Source organism: Streptopelia decaocto, assembly GCF_964273445.1.
Source record: "Streptopelia decaocto genome assembly, chromosome: 1".
NCBI classification, from domain to species: Eukaryota; Metazoa; Chordata; class Aves; order Columbiformes; family Columbidae; genus Streptopelia; species Streptopelia decaocto.
The window spans coordinates 78,553,365-78,569,152 of NC_138663.1; the positions used below are offsets into that span (position 1 = coordinate 78,553,365).

Here is a 15,788-nt window from a genome sequence, read left to right on the forward strand (position 1 = left end):
TGGCTTGCGTAGCCTCTGGAGAAAGACAAATTCCCTCATTAGAAAACCAAGCGAGTCTGAGCTGGACTTTGTCAGCACGCTCAAGGCAGAGGCAGGTTTCTCCAGAGAACCCCAGCAGCACCAGCGATGCCCTCGTCCCGCCCGCGCTGCTTGGGAAATGGCAGCTGAAAGCCTGGGGGAGCGGTGAGATGTGACCCCTTCAGTGACAGCAGGGAGCTCAGCCCCTCCTTCCTGCCAGCTGGGCAGAAGCCCCCAGCCCTCGGGATGGCTCCTGCCTCCCAACCAGTGCCAGGGCAGCACCGGGCATTTCCCAGGCCTACCTGAGCACCCATCACACTCATCATCGCAAGAGCCGGGCTTTCCCTTGCTCAAGACGGTCCCTCCGCAGGCTCCTCCCATGTCAACCCCCAGGCGGGGACCGAAGATCCTTGGTGGCGTCCACACTCCGACCTGCAGGGACAGGACTTCCCGACTTGCTGTTCAAGCTGCGTCCCTCTGCCGCCCTCCCGGCTGGCTCCCTGCTGCTCGGACCTCTCCAAGCCCCTCAAAACCAGGCTCCAGCTCAGCCTTAAACACACCTGGAATCACAGAATCACATTAGTATTCTGGTTGGAAAAGACCCTCGAGATCATCGAGTCCAACCACAAACCTCACACTACCAAGTCCACCCCTACCCCATGTCCTGAGAACCTCATCTCTGCATCTTTCAAAGCCCTCCAGGGCTGGTGACTCCTCCACTGCCCTGGGCAGCCTGTTGCAATGCCCCACAGCCCTTTGGGGAAGAAATTGTTCCTAAATCCAACCTCAGCCTCCCCTGGCGCAACTTGAGGCCGTTTCCTCTGCTCCTGGCGTTTGTTCCTGGGGAGCAGAGCCCGACCCCCCCTGGCTCCAAGCTCCTTTCAGGCAGTTCAGAGATCAGAAGGTCTCCCCTCAGCTCCTGTTCTCCAGCTGAACCCCGCAGGTCCCTCAGCCGCTCCCATCACACTTGTGCTCCAGCCCCTCACCAGCTCTCTTGCTCTTCTCTGCACACTCTCCAGTAGCTCAAGGCATCAAGTGAAGTCTCCAAACGCTCGAGTCACCGAGATGAACAGCACCTCCCGCGATGCTGCAGGACGGAGCAGCCGCTGCGGCACCAACCGCAGCAACCGCAGCAACCGCACAAACGGCACCAACCGCAGCAACCGCAGCAACCGCACAAACGGCACCGACCGCACCGGCCGCACCGACCGCCGCCGCTCCCCGTCCCGTGGCCGCGACAGCAGGGGCCTCGCGCCCCCGGCCCCCAGCGCCCGTGGGCCTGGTGGCCATGGCCGCAGCGTCCCGGTCCCCAGGGTCACGGTGTTAGCAAACAGGACACATAACCACGGATGTAGTTATATGCGGTGCTTTTATTTCAGCGCTGGGAAACCAGGGGTTCGCACCCAAAGCTGGCTTCGACCACTGATTCAAACTCCACTACATTTATACAATTTGGTTACATACATATTCATTAGGGTTACAACGTATGTATTGCATATTCATCAGATTTCACAACTATTTCACAACATCAGTTGCAACACCTTGGAACTACTCTAAGCATGCGCAGTGTCCTCTGGTGGTCGTTCAGGGAGTCTTCAGGATGAAGTAAGGAGTCTTCTTCACTCGTGTACTTTTCACCTTTTGTCACTGCACATGCGAACTATTCCTAGGTTCATTGTGAAATCATGTAAAATTCTTGGATTTCTTAGATGTGCATTCTCAGCACATCGTATCCTTTCAAGATAAGATAAGGACTAACTGAGGACTACCTTTCAGTTCTCTTTTTGTATACAACCTGCAAAGCCTCAAGATAAGGTAAGAATCTTGGATATAGTTTACAAAACTTAGTTACAACTATAACATTTCCCCCCTTTGAAAATGCTTTTCTATTCCTAGACAATGCATTTTCACTCCATTTTAGTCAGCTCCTTCAACAACTGACCCTCATCATGGCTTCTTTGGAGCACGGATTTAATCTTATAAGCAATCATAAAGGCTCCAAAAAAAAACTTTCTTCTTTGTCCGTGTCAACTATGTCACCATTACTGATGGAGACGAAAATCCTGTCCTCTCTTTTCAGCTGAAACATGCCACCTTGGTAGATGGAGTAAAGTCCATATTCTGCCTTTTTAGACCAGCAGCTTGTTCTTGCACTTTTCATGAGCAAAATGGGCTCTGGATGTTTACAAACTGAGTAACAAATCTGAATCCTCATTCTCGTTTTCACGGAAACAAAAATAAATTTGTGATACCAAGCCTGTCTGGGGTATCACAAACTCGCCATTTCTCTGTTCCACATTGTAAAGGAAAGACTGGCCTTTTCTTGACGATTCCCAGTTTTTTTGTTTTGTTTTGTTTTGTTTTTATTCCCTCTCCTGGGTGAGGAATCTATGTGTGGGGACAGGGAATTCTTCCTGTTGCTGTCGCCCATCAGATGTGCCACAATCCTGTTGATGGGACCACGCGGCTGCTGCCCATCGGTCTGTGACAGCGTCAGCACTCTGTCAGCGTTGACTGCAGATATGTTTTCCTCGTAGCTTTTCGACATCCTTTAAATTACCTTTCCCAGGTGCCACTTTACTTGCCAGCAGGGGTCAGCCGCTCTGTCTTCACTTTCAATTAGATCCAAGTTTTGGATGAAATTTCCCGTTTCCTCCCTAGTGAGACAAGCGATGCTGCTCTTGGAGTACGTGTCCCAGGGCTGTTTGAGCTCGTTGGTGAGGTAGAGGAAGGTGACGGCCATGCAGACAGACTGCAGGAACACGGTGGCGACCAGCATGGCCCCGCAGGTCTGCACAGGGCTGGGACCGGCCGCGGGCAGCATCGTGGCAGGGCAGGGCTGGTCCCCACGCAGCGCTGCACTGTTCCCTCTGGCGGCAGAGCGGGCCGGGCTGGGGTTCACCCGCTGCTGTCCCGCTGTTAGCAAATGAAACACGTAATTGTATAAATTCTGATTACCCTTTACATACACACTTGGATTTGGATCAGGTGCTTCATATCGTTCGCCATACAAAATTTTGTATGGGCTTACTAACATTCCGCTCCTAGGTTTAATCCTAATATGTAATGGTTTCAGCGTTATTGAATTTTTGATTCCTGACAAATCTTGCTAAGTTGCCTTTTTAGGGTTTGATTCATTTTCTCCACCTGTCCACTAGACTGGGGTCTCCATGGGGCATGTAATTCCCATTTAATTCCCAAACATCTGCTGACTTCCTTTACTAACTGTGCAACAAAGTGTGGTCCCCTATCAGATGATATTCCCAGTGGTACCCCAAATCTAGGGATTATTTCCTTTAGTAACCATTTTACAGTTTCTTTTGCCTGGTTGGTGCGACAAGGGAAAGCTTCCGGCCATCCTGAAAAGGTATCTACCCCAACTAGTAGGTATCTAAGCCCTCGAGTTCTGGGCAGTTCCGCATAATCTATTTGCCAGTAATCTCCGGGTTGTATGCCTGTCTTAATTTTCCCCATTTCTATTTTTCTTTTTACTAAAGGATTATTTTTCAAGCAAATTTCACACTTAGCTGTAATAGACTTTGCCATTGTTAGCATCTGGACTGAGATAATCCATTTTCTCAGATATGTTACCAATGCTTCCGCACCCCAATGACACTTCTGGGGTTCCGTCTGACGTATTCCTCTCATGATAGTAATTGGCACCACATCTTGTCCATTGGCGGATACATACCACCCAGAGCTATCCTTGCTGGCTTTTACCAGACCTGCCAATTTCTCGTCTTCTCTAGAATATTTAGGTGGCTCTGAAGGTAATAAATCAATTGCTCTTACCTTCTGGGAGACAAGACCCACCATTGTCCAAACTTGTCGTGCTACTGATCGAGCTGTCTGATCAGCGAGCCAATTTCCTTCAATAATTTTCGATGTTCCACTCTGATGAGCTTTACAGTGCATGATGGCAACTCGCGATGGCTTTTGAACGGCATTAATCAAGTTTAATATTTCCTTCTGATACTTGATGTTTGTTCCTTGAGAGGAAAGTAGTCCACGCTCTTTCCAGAGAGCTCCATGCACACGAACAACTCCAAATACATATTTTGAATCAGTCCAAATATTGACCCTTTTGTCCTCACTGAGCTCCAATGCCCTAGTTAGGGCTATCAACTCAGCTTTCTGTGCTGATGTGTTTGGTGGTAGGGATTTGGCTTCAATTACTGTTTTGGCAGTAGTAATCGCATATCCTGCATACCGCACTCTGCTTTCCACAAAACTACTGCCATCAGTAAAAAGTTCCCAATCCGTCTCCTCCAATGGGGTATCCTTCAGATCAGGACGACTTGCGTGGGTTTATTCGATGACCTCCACACAATCATGTTCCAGATTTTCTTCTTCAGTCTCAGCGTTTAAAAACACAGCTGGATTCATTAGGTTAGTTGTTTTTAGGATAACATCATCTTGTTCTGTCAAAATCGTTTGATATTTCATCACTCTACTTGGGGAAAGCCAATGGCCCCCCTTTTGTTCCAATACAGTAGTCACCATGTGGGATACAAATACTTGGATCTTTTTCCCCATGGTCAGTTTCCGAACTTCCTGGATTAATATCACGGTAGCAGCCACCGCCCGCAAGCACGCCGGCCATCCAGCACTTACCGGGTCAAGTTGTTTAGAGAAATAACCTACGGGCCTTTTCCAGGATCCCAGCCGTTGGGTTAATAGCCCTAGGGCAAGTCTCTGTCGTTCATGTATGAATAACTGAAAGTCTTTACTTAAGTCAGGTAGGCTCAAAGCAGGTGCTTTTATTAAAGCTTGTTTCAATTTCTGGAAAGCTTCTTGTTGTGGCTTTCCCCCCTCTAAGGTCTTATTCTTCTGCGCCTCATATACAGGTTTGGCAATAAGCCCATAGTCCATGATCCAGAGTCTGCACCATCCTGTCATTCCTAGAAAAGATCTCAATTCATGTAAGTTACGCGGTTCTGAGATAGCACAGATAGCATGCACACGGTTTATACCTAGTCTTCGCTGTCCTTGAGAAAGCTCGCATCCTAGATAGATCACAGTCGTGGATGCAATCTGAGCTTTATTTTTTGACACTTTATATCCATTCATTCCTAACTGATTCAATATTTCAGTTGTTACCTGGATGCAAAGTTCTTGGGTCTCAGCAGCAATCAGAATATCATCCACATATTGCAGCAACAAATACCATTGTCGGGGAATTCCGATATGGCCTCTTGTAGTCCACTCCTCGAGTTCTTTGGCTAGTTGATTTCCAAAGATAGTCAGACTATTCTTAAATCCTTGTGGAAGGCGCGTCCAGGTTAATTGGGTCTTTCTTCCGTTGTGTGGATTTTCCCATTCAAAAACGAATAGCTTTTTACTTTCCTGGTCAAGGGGTATGCAGAAGAAGGCATCTTTTAAATCAAGAACTGTAAACCATTTATATTCCTCTTTCACAGATGTTAGCAAGGTATATGGATTTGCCACTACGGGATGTAGTGATTCTTAGTGATTTGGTTTATTGCTCGTAAGTCCTGGACTAGTCGACAGCTACCATCAGGTTTCTTTACCGGAAAGATTGGAGTATTGTATTCTGATTCACATTCCTCTAGAACTCCATATTTCAAGAATTTCTCAATCAAAGATACTACTCCTAATCTAGCTTCTAATTTCAACGGATACTGCCTCAATCGTACTGGTTTAGCACCTTCCTTCAGCTCCACTTTCACAGGTTTAGCTGCTTTTGACCTCCCGGGTATGTCAGTTTCCCATACTGTGGGAATCACTGCGTCTTCTACTGCCTGTGGTATCTTTACAATTGGATTTTCCTTTAATAGTAAAATTTGTCCTGCCTTTGACTCCGGAATTTTCATTACCAAATCTCCATCCTCAAATGTTATTATGGCATCTAATTTAGTCAGCAAATCTTGTCCTAAAAGAGAAACTGGACAATCTGGAACATATAAGAACTCGTGGGTTAGTTCCTTTTCTCCAAAACACAAATCCAAGGATTGCAGGAATGGCCGTACTTCCTCCTTCCCTGTGGCACCAACAATTGCTGTAGCTCTGTGACCTACCGCCCCCTGTAAGGAATTTAATACAGAGTAAGTAGCCCCTGTGTCTAATAAAAATCTTACGTCCCGGTCTCCCACTTGTATTGTCACTAAGGGCTCCTTATTCTGAGTTTTCCCTTTCGTGCCTTCATATAGTCAGCTGTCATTACTATATTCCCCCAACACCATAGTTCGTACCGCATTTCCCACCACATTGGACACCTAACCCGTGGGGTTCCTAGCAGGGCATTCACTCTTCCAGTGTCCTTCCTGCTTACAATAAGCACATTGATTTATGCCAAGCCTCACAAGGGGTCTCAGGGGAGTTCCTTGGGTATTCCACGAACCACGTCCCCGACCTCCTCCTCGACTATTTCCAGCTCCCCTACCCCGGACCCCTACTCCCCTGCCTTGTCCCTGGATCAAAGCTAACAAATTTTACTGGTGACATCTCGACTGCTCCTTTTCTCTATTATTATAAACTTTCCAAGCTGTTTCTAACATTACGTCCAAATCCCTTAATTGTGCACCTTCTAATTTCTGCAATTTCTTCCGAATGTCATCTTGAGACTGCCCCAAGAAAATTAAAGCCAACTGAGTTTTTGCTTGTTCCGTTTCTATATCTAAATCCGTATATCTTTTGGCAGCCTCTTTTAATCTTTCTAAAAAGGCTGAGGGAGGCTCGTTCTTTTCCTGCCTTACGTTATACAATTTTGACCAATTCATTTGCTTCGGCATAGCAGTTTGAACACCAATCAATAACCAATCCTGATATCTCCAGAGACGGCATAACCCGCCTCCTGTATTATAATTCCATCGGGGATCTTCTTTTGGAAAGTTCTCATCAACATTGCCCTCTACTTTCCCATTCCGGATATCTTCTCTCACTTTATCCCTTGCAACCCATATAACCATATCTTTTTCTGTAGAATCCATTAATGTATTCAAAATAACTTGTGAATCATCCCAATCAGGATTCTGCATCTTAATTATCATCTTAATTACTTTTGCAACCTCATCTGGGTTTTCCTGATAATGACTGGCTGATTGCTTCCAGATCACTAAAACCCCTGGCGAAAACGGGACTTTTACATAGACTGGTTCCGCCCCAACACCTACCACCTGCCGCAGGGGTGCTATTACATTTGATGATCCTTCCACCTTTTGCGCTTCCTTCTCTTTTTCCCTGTTTCTAGTTTGGTGAGACACTGGGGTTACCATTATCCCTTTTATACCGGTTATTACCTCCTTATCATCGCTTGAATCATCATCACTATCAGCAAGAGGGATAGGTGCAGAGGGTCTAACTGATACCGTTTCCTCAGAAGGCGCAACATCGAGACACAGTAAATCTGTCTTTGAATCATTACCACTGCTATTTTCCACAGCCAAACGTGTCATGCATCTCTTTTCTGTTTTACATCCCGTACACTTGTTTTCATTATTACTCTGCACTAACATCAGTCCGCAACCCTTCCTCCAATCATGCTGTGGTTCAAGATAGAAAAAGAGATCAATATCTTGAACTTCGTCCCATTTGCCCTCTCTCTGACAGAACCTCATTAACTCAGCAATAATTTCATGATTCAAAGTCCCCTCCGGTGGCCACTGTACCTCATTAGGTAGTTTATATTGGGCCACCAGTGAGTACAATATTCGATTAACTTCTTTTTATGCATAGACTGTCCAAAACCAGCCTCCTTCCAATGTTTCAATAAACAACTCAACGGCGATACTTCTGAATTAGACATATTAAAACAAACAAACACAACTACGGGAACCGAACCAGACCAGAACAAGTACAGAAACAAATGCAAGAACCAGACCAAATACAGGAACAAATACAGGAAAGACAAGAAGAAATTCAGAAACCAGGATTCAGGAACCAGAACGGAATAAATTCAGTAACCAGGATTCAGGAACCAGACCAAATGCCGAACATGCAGAGGTTTCCCTCTGTCTGACGGTCGCAGCCTATAGGCTTTACCGATCGGGAGCTCCCTGCCCAACCGAGCATGGCTTTCGCCTCGTCTGACCGGCAGGCTACCAGGATTCAGGAACCAGATGTTGGGTACCCAAATAATAATGAAAGCACCTTCTTACCAATCAGAGGTCCGTCGAGAGCAGAGGAGGGTCGGTCACGTCCGATGCGCTGGAAAACCAGGGGTTCGCACCCAAAGCTGGCTTCGACCACTGATTCAAACTCCACTACATTTATACAATTTGGTTACATACATATTCTTTAGGGTTAGAACGTAGGAATTGCATATTCATCAGATTTCACAACTATTTCACAATATCAGTTGCAACACCTTGGAACTACTCTAGGCATGCGTAGTGTCCTCTGGTGGTCGTTCAGGGGGTCTTCAGGATGAAGTAAGGAGTCTTCTTCACTCGTGTACTTTTCACCTTTTGTCACTGCACATGCGAACTATTCCTATGTTCATTGTGAAATCATGTAAAATTCTTGGATTTCTTAGATGTGCATTCTCAGCACATCCTATCCTTTCAAGATAAGGTAAGGACTAACTGAGGACTAACTTTCAGTTCTCTTTTTGTATACAACCTGCAAAGCCTCAAGATAAGGTAAGAATCTTGGATATAGTTTACAAAACTTAGTTACAACTGTAACAACGGCAGCCCCGGCCCCGCCCGCAGCCCTTCCCTTCCCTTCCCTTCCCTTCCCTTCCCTTCCCTTCCCTTCCCTTCCCTTCCCTTCCCTTCCCTTCCCTTCCCTTCCCTTCCCTTCCCTTCCCTTCCCTTCCCTTCCCTTCCCTTCCCTTCCCTTCCCTTCCCTTCCCTTCCCTTCCCTTCCCTTCCCTTCCCTTCCCTTCCCTTCCCTTCCCTTCCCTTCCCTTCCCTTCCCTTCCCTTCCCCGCTGATTGAGGAATGCCCCTCTTTCTCACAGCAGATTCTGTTCTCAGCTTCTCGAAGTGGCCTTGAGATTCCTTTGAGCCTGACTAATTCAGCAACAGATCTTTATCTATCAAAACCCCTCCACACCTCCCAGCAAACAAGTTTCTGCTCATGTGCACATGGAGCCTCCTGTGTTTCAGTCTCTGCCCGTTGCCCCTCACCCTGGCGTTGGGCACCACTGACCAGAGTCTGGTCCATCCTCTGACACCCACCCTGAGATACTGATCCCATTGATCAGATCCCTCTCAGCTTCTCCAGCTCAACAGCCCCAGCTCTCTCAGCCTTTCCTCAGAAGAAAAATGCTCCAGACCCCTCAGCATCTTCGTAGCCCACCGCTGGACTCTTCCCAGTAAGTCCTTGTCCTTAAACTGGGGTGCCCAGAACTGGACACACAACTCAGATGTGGCCTCACAAGGGCAGAGCAGAGGAGGAGGATTCACCTCCCTTGACCTGCTGGCCACACTCCTCCTCACGCACCCCAGATACCATCGACCTTCTTGGCCACAGGAGACAGTGCTGGCTCGTGGTCAACCTGTTGTCAACCAGAACTCCTGTGACAGCTCGGCCTTGCCTGGCCTTGCAGCTCGGCACCTGCTGCTGCTCCTCCGGCTGCCGACAGTCAGCCCGGCTTCTTGCACAGCCCCCTGGTTCCCCCCTCACCCCGTCCCCCCAGTTAGTGCCAGGGGGTGTTTCTGAAGCCTATGGACACCTCAGCCCCACCCGGGGTGCAGGATGGGCCTTTGCTGGCTCTGCCCTGGTGCCCACTGGTTTGCTCCCCATGCTCCCTCTGGGGGAGCCCTGGATACCACTGGATCCACCTGGGCACCCCCAAAGCGCCTTTTTAGCACTTATTTTTCTCCTGAAAAAGCAAACACAGCAGGGCTTTCTGCCATCCTGCCCCAGGGACCCCCACTTAGACCACACCGGTGCTTGGTTGCCCATCGCCATTTATTGCAGCCGCTGCCTGCTCAGCGCCTGGGGCGGTGGGACCAGGGCCGGGACCCCCGTCTTGCCCGGCTGTCAGGGGCTTGATTCACCGCGGCGGGGCTGGAGGGGCGGCAGCAGCTTCGGTGCCAGGGTGAAGCGTCTGGGAGACGAGACTGGTTGGTGCTGCAGCACGGCTGATAGCAGCGAGGAGGGGGTGCCTGGGGGCGAGGGGCAGAGTCAGCCACAGACACCCACCAACAGGGTCCTGCCCCCACCCTGAAGCACACAGGCTGTTGTCCCACACTGCCCAGCACCACCCCCCATGTCCCCCCAGCCCCCTCCAGCTCCACCTCGAGGACCGGCTGCCCCAGCAGCCAGTGCTGCCCCCACAGCCCAGCCCAGACCCCAGACCCCTGTCCCACCCTGCCCAGCTGTGGGCACAGACCCGTCCCCCCAGCCAGCAGGGTGTCCTCTGCCCCCTGGTGCCCTGACAGGGCCATACCTGGCCGGTTCCTCGAGGCCGAGGTGTCTGGGGTGGCCCTTGGCGTTGTGGGCAGCTGAGAGCCCCCCATCATGGAGAGCTGCTCGTCCTGCCGGTTCCCATCAGTCCCGTCCTGGCCCGACAGCTGCATCGTGTCCTTCTGGGAAGGGGAGAGCGTGTGACCCAAACACGGGGCCCCATTCCGCATCCCCCAGCAACCCTCCCCCAGCCAGCTCTCCCTGGGGAAACTGAGGCACAGATCCCCCCCGCAGGCTCAGCATCCCACTCCCCACCTCCGTCATCCCTACCTTGTTGGGGCTGCGGGCGCTGGATGGGGCCGGCCGTGGGGTGCTGGGCGGTTGGGGCTGGAAGCGCGGGGGCGTGAGGGTGTGTGGGCCCCCGCAGCTCCGCGGAACAGTGGGGTACCTGCACTCGCCCGTCCGCTCCCTGTGGGACAGGACATGGGGGTGCTCAAGGCCTGGCAGGTGGCACCCCATGTGTCACTTGACGCCAGGGAGGGCTCGGCGGGTGCTCCATGTTCGGGGGGCAGTTACTCACGGTCCAGGCGCCAGCATGTTGAGGGGCCGGTCGCAGGACAGGCAATGGAAGCCAGGCAGCAGCTGCCTGGAGGGGGGAGAAAAGGGCTGGGGAGCTCCTGGGGGGCACAGCCCCACCTGCACACCTGCCACAAAAAGCCTCTGCACCCACCCCCCAAGACTGGTTCAGGAGGGCTCCTCCCACACGTGCCCCCTCATTGTGCCGCCTCTATCGCTGGGAAGCTGCAGCTGGCAGGAGCACAAGGCACAGCCACTTGCTCAGCATCCCCAGGGGCGCTGCCCACATGGCTCCCACGCCAGGGTACCACAGCGGCACGAGCTGGGGCAGGGCACCAGCAGGGACAGGGCCAGCACTGCCAAAGCCACCACTGTCCCCATCGCACTCACTTCCTAATCCCAGCGGCATCGTCACGCTCTGGCTGCAGCGCCTTCTGGAGCCGCCCGCTGAGGCTCTTCCACCGCTCCTCCTGCTGCTGCCGGAACGCCCCCAGCTCCCGGCGGTCCAGCTGTGGACGGGTGACACCCTCAGCCATCTACCCCAGGATGGGACATGGCGGTCCCCGGGGGCACAGCCAGGAGGGGGGACCCTCGCAAGGATGCTGCCTTAGGCTGCCAGGCCCGCAAGGTGCCAGTTCTGCGTGGACGGGACGAGCCCTCACCTTGCAGTCCATCTGTCTCTGCAGCTCTTTCTGGAACTGGTGCCAACCCTTCTCCTGGCCCATCACCTGACTCGTCACCTCCTCCATCACCTTGTTCAGCCGCTCCTCGCACGCCTCAAGGTGGCTGCGACTGACTTTGTCAGCCAGGGCGGCTCTGTCTGCTTTCTAGCAATGGGGAAAGGCAGGGGAGTGGTGGGAACAGGATGGAGGGACAACGGGAGAAGGAGAAGTGGCTACGTGGCCCTGTTCACCCCATCACCCCCGTGGGGTTGGTCCCACCAGCCAAAGGGACTCAGGGTCACTGAGGGACCTGGCAAGGGACCTGCAGCCGGCTGGAAATCCTCCCTCCCCGTGACTGGTTCTGCCAGCCGGCACCCAAGCGACAAGGGGTGTTTGTCACCCTGCCCGGGACAGCCTTGGCTGGCACCAGGGCCCCTGGAGCCCGTACCTCATCGATTGCCAGCACCAGCAGCTCCTCCTTGTCTGCTTGCTTCTTCTCCAGCCTCTCCAGGGCCTGGGACAGAGCCTTCCAAGGCAGACAGCAGCCCGTGATGCCACGGCAGGGTCGGAGCTGCCCCCGGCCAGCTGAGCACCCCCTGCCTCCCCACCCCATCAGAAACCTCCAGGAAAGGCATCGGGAAGCTGTGCAGGGCTGCGAGCAGGGTGGCAGGGGGACAGATCCCTTGGGGTCCCAGCCTGGGCTCTGCCTGCGGGTTATAGCCACCCACCTTGATGTCATTCTGCTCCTGCTGGCAATCCTGCTGGAGGCTTGCAAGGGCCGAGCTGAACTTCTCATAATCCTTTTGGAGCTGCATGTTGCTGGCCTGGAGGCGCTTGAGCTGCTCGTCCTGCTGCAGAGACTAAGAGGACAAGGCGGTGCTGAGCAAGGGGGGTGGCTGCTCCCGCGGGGACAGACCCAGGGTATTTTGGCTGGTGGCCACGGGCTCTCAGTGCAAGCAGGACATTTACTGCAAGGCTTTAATTCCCTTCCATGCTGCTGACTCCGACAAGCCGACAATTAGGGGGGCAGCGAGGGGCTCCCCCACATTACAGCAAAGCAGAAATGCGTGGGAGGTCCTGGCAGCTCAAGCCCCCTACACCGCATCTCCTTACCTGTCTCCTCCACTTTGGATAAGTCTCCACCTTGCCGCCCGCCTTCTGGGCCAGGGACTGCAGCTGCTCCTCGAGCTTCTCGCAGCGCTGGAGGAGCTTCCCCAGCAGCACCCTGGTGTCCGTGTTGCAGACGGGGCACCCTGCGTGCTCGTGTCCCCCGCTCTGTGCCGTCACCCTCGGCTCGTCCAGCTGCTGGCAGGGGAGGAGGAATCAGCTCTGAGCCGGGCTGGATGCCGCCCACAAGCCCAGGTGCCGTGGAGGCTCCATGGCCCCATCCAGCCAGGGGACGTGGCCGGGACCCCGCCAGGACTCGCCCCGAGCCAGCGGGGGCTGGGAGCGCTGGCCCCGGGCCTCACCTCTGCCTGCAGCTGCTGCGCTGTCTCCATCACAAACTTATTCACGTATTCGGCCGCAAGCTGTTCCAGCTCGGCCTGGGTCGGCTCCTGCTGCTTCCCCGACTCCTTCCGCTCTGCCTTGACCTTCTGTTCCTTGGGCCTGGCCAGCGAGATGGGGGCAGGGACAGGCTTAGCCTTCGTGGGGGTGTCCCTCGGCCCCCAAACTGAGATGCTCCCAGACCACAGGCTCCCTCGCAGTCCTGCGGGGTAGGAAACCCTCTCCCATCCTTTTACCGCGGCTGTTGGGTCATCTGGCTGCTGCCGTCTGCTTTTCTGCTGGCTCCAGCCCCCCTCATCTTTCTGGGAGCATCCTCCACCTTGCTGACCTGGGAACAGCAGTGGGGGCAGTGAGGGCACAGCCCCTGTGTCATTCCAGCACGGGGACCCTTCGGCTGCCCCCTCCCTGCCCAAACTGGCATCCCCGCAGCCCCTCGGGGACTGCTGCCGGCTCACCTTCTCCTCCTCCCTGTGGAGGGTCCTGGCCATGTCTTGCAGGAAGGACACCTGGCACTTGAGGTCGGCCAGGATGCTGGTGATGCTCTCCCGGCCTAGAGGGACATGGTGCAAGGGGATGTGCTGTCGGTGAGGGGGTCTCACCCGTGGGGCCAGGCTCTGAGCACGACGAGCCCCTAGCCCAGGGTGTCCCCACACCAAACAACCCCCGCCAGCCCCCCCGTGCTCTCACCTCCCTTCGGGAGGAGCCGGCGCACATTCTCAAGATCTGTATGTTCTGCTTTTGTAGATTGAAGCTGCTCCACCTGCTCCTTCAGACCAGCGCAGAGGTGGCCGAGCTGCCCAACCTGGGAGAGAACCTCCCACATCTCCGACTCGTAGCTGGAGGTGCTGGTGGAGCCCCAGGGCTTGGCCAGCTCTTGGGCAATCCCTGGGATGGTGGCCTGGGAGCTGGAGGACGCAGGCTGCACCCCAGGGGTGGTGGCGTGGGTCCCAGGTGATCCTGGCTCCAGCCCCGAGGTGCTGGCCTGAGCATCAGGGGCCCCTGGCTGTGTCCCCAAGTGGGTGGTGGCCTGGGTGCCCGGGGATCCTGGTTCCAGCCCCGAGGTGCTGGCCTGGGCATCAGGGGCCCCTGGCTGTGTCCCCAGGTGGGTGGTGGCCTGGGTGCCCGGGGATCCTGGTTCCAGACCCGAGGTGCTGGCCTCAGTGTCAAGGGCCCCTGGTTGTGTCCCCAGGTGGGTGATGGCCTGGGTGCCCGGGGATCCTGGTTCCAGACCCGAGGTGCTGGCCTCAGTGTCAAGGGCCCCTGGTTGTGTCCCCAGGGAGGTGCTGGCCTGGGTGCCCGGGGATCCTGGCTGCAACCCCGGGGTGGTGGTGCCGGCACCACAAGATCCTGCGTGATCAAAGGGAGCGCCCGACAACTTCACAGGGGTCGCTGGTTCCCCCTGTGTCCCTGCTTGCATCCCCGGGGAGCCAGACTCTGCAGTCCCCTTGCTGGTCTCCATCCCAGGCCGTGTCCCACGTCCCTTCAGCCCATGTGCTGAGCTCTTCCTGGCCTGGCTGTCCGTGGCCACGTGGGTGGGCTCGGCGCGGGCAGACTGGCCCCCAGCGCCCTCCTGAGAAGAAGAGGCAAAGGGCAGCAGGTTTACTGGCAGCTGGGCAGCCGTGAGGACAGACCCCAGAACCCCCCGCCATGTCCCCAGTCCCTGTCCCCAAATCACCATCTCGCGGGGCCCAACTCGTGTTGAACATGAGAGCCCAAATGCAAAGGGATCACGGGGTCAGCCTGGCCATGGAGCTGGGGGGATGGGACCCCCAGGGATGGGACCCCCAGCATCACTGCCCAGCACCCCCAACCCACAGGATGTGCCCCGAGGCAGGAGGGCTGGTGTCCCCGAGGGAGCAGGGGACGCAGCCGCCTCCTGTCCCTGCGCAGCCCGGCAGCGTCCTGGGGCTTCCCCTGGAGCTGGGCCAGGAGAGGGACACCCGTTCAGATGTGGGAGCGGGATTTCAAGAGTATCCTCAAGTGAACTGGGGCACGAGGCAGAGGGACGCTGGGCAGGGCTGTGCCTGGGGGCTGCGGCTGAATTGCAGGGGTAGAGCTTTATCTCCCCTCCTTCCCCTCCCATGGTTCTGTTTGGATGGCTCTCTAGTTGAAAAGTGCCTTAGCAACTCCTGGGACACCCTTCCCGCTCTTCCCTCCTGCTGCCCTTCACACTGGTGACACCGATGGCCGTGGGGCACGGGCACAGTGTGACAGGGCAGCAGGAGCGGGGAGGGACGAGGGCCCAGCTCCCTCCCGGGGCACCAGGGGACGCTCACCAGGCCAAGCGTCTCCTGTATCTCCTGGATGTCCTCTGCCAGGCCAGAATGCGCCTCCTGCATGGCCCGCATGTCCTCTGCCAGGCCCACGTGCGCCTCCTTCATCTCCTGGATGTCCTCTGCCAGGCCGGAATGCGCCTCCTGCATCGCCTCCTTCATCTCCCGCATGTCCTCCGCCAGGCCGGACTGCACCTCCTTAAACTTGTTGATCTCCTCCCACAGATCCTGGAGCGAAGCCCTTTTCTGGGAGAGCGGGTGGGGGGTGAGCCCAGGGGAGGGTCCCTGGGGACCTGGAGCCCGCTGTGCTCTGCTGCGGGAGCTCGGGCTTAACCCAGCCCTTGGGCTGAGGGCGGCACGACGGCAGCGCGGAGCCCAGAGGAGGGGGCGTCTCGTGGGGGAGCACCCAGGGACCAGCAAGAGCATCTACCTTGGAG

At 54.7% G+C, this 15,788-nt stretch overlaps 1 pseudogene across 1 annotated transcript; it reads right to left on the bottom strand.

Moving 5' to 3' along the window:
• Positions 1–1,802: 1,802 nt before the first annotated feature.
• LOC309449529 (tumor necrosis factor ligand superfamily member 10-like) lies at positions 1,803–3,126 on the bottom strand (annotated as a pseudogene). The gene has a single exon. The product of its transcript is annotated as a tumor necrosis factor ligand superfamily member 10-like (transcript).
• Between the last annotated feature and the right edge of the window lie 12,662 nt (positions 3,127–15,788).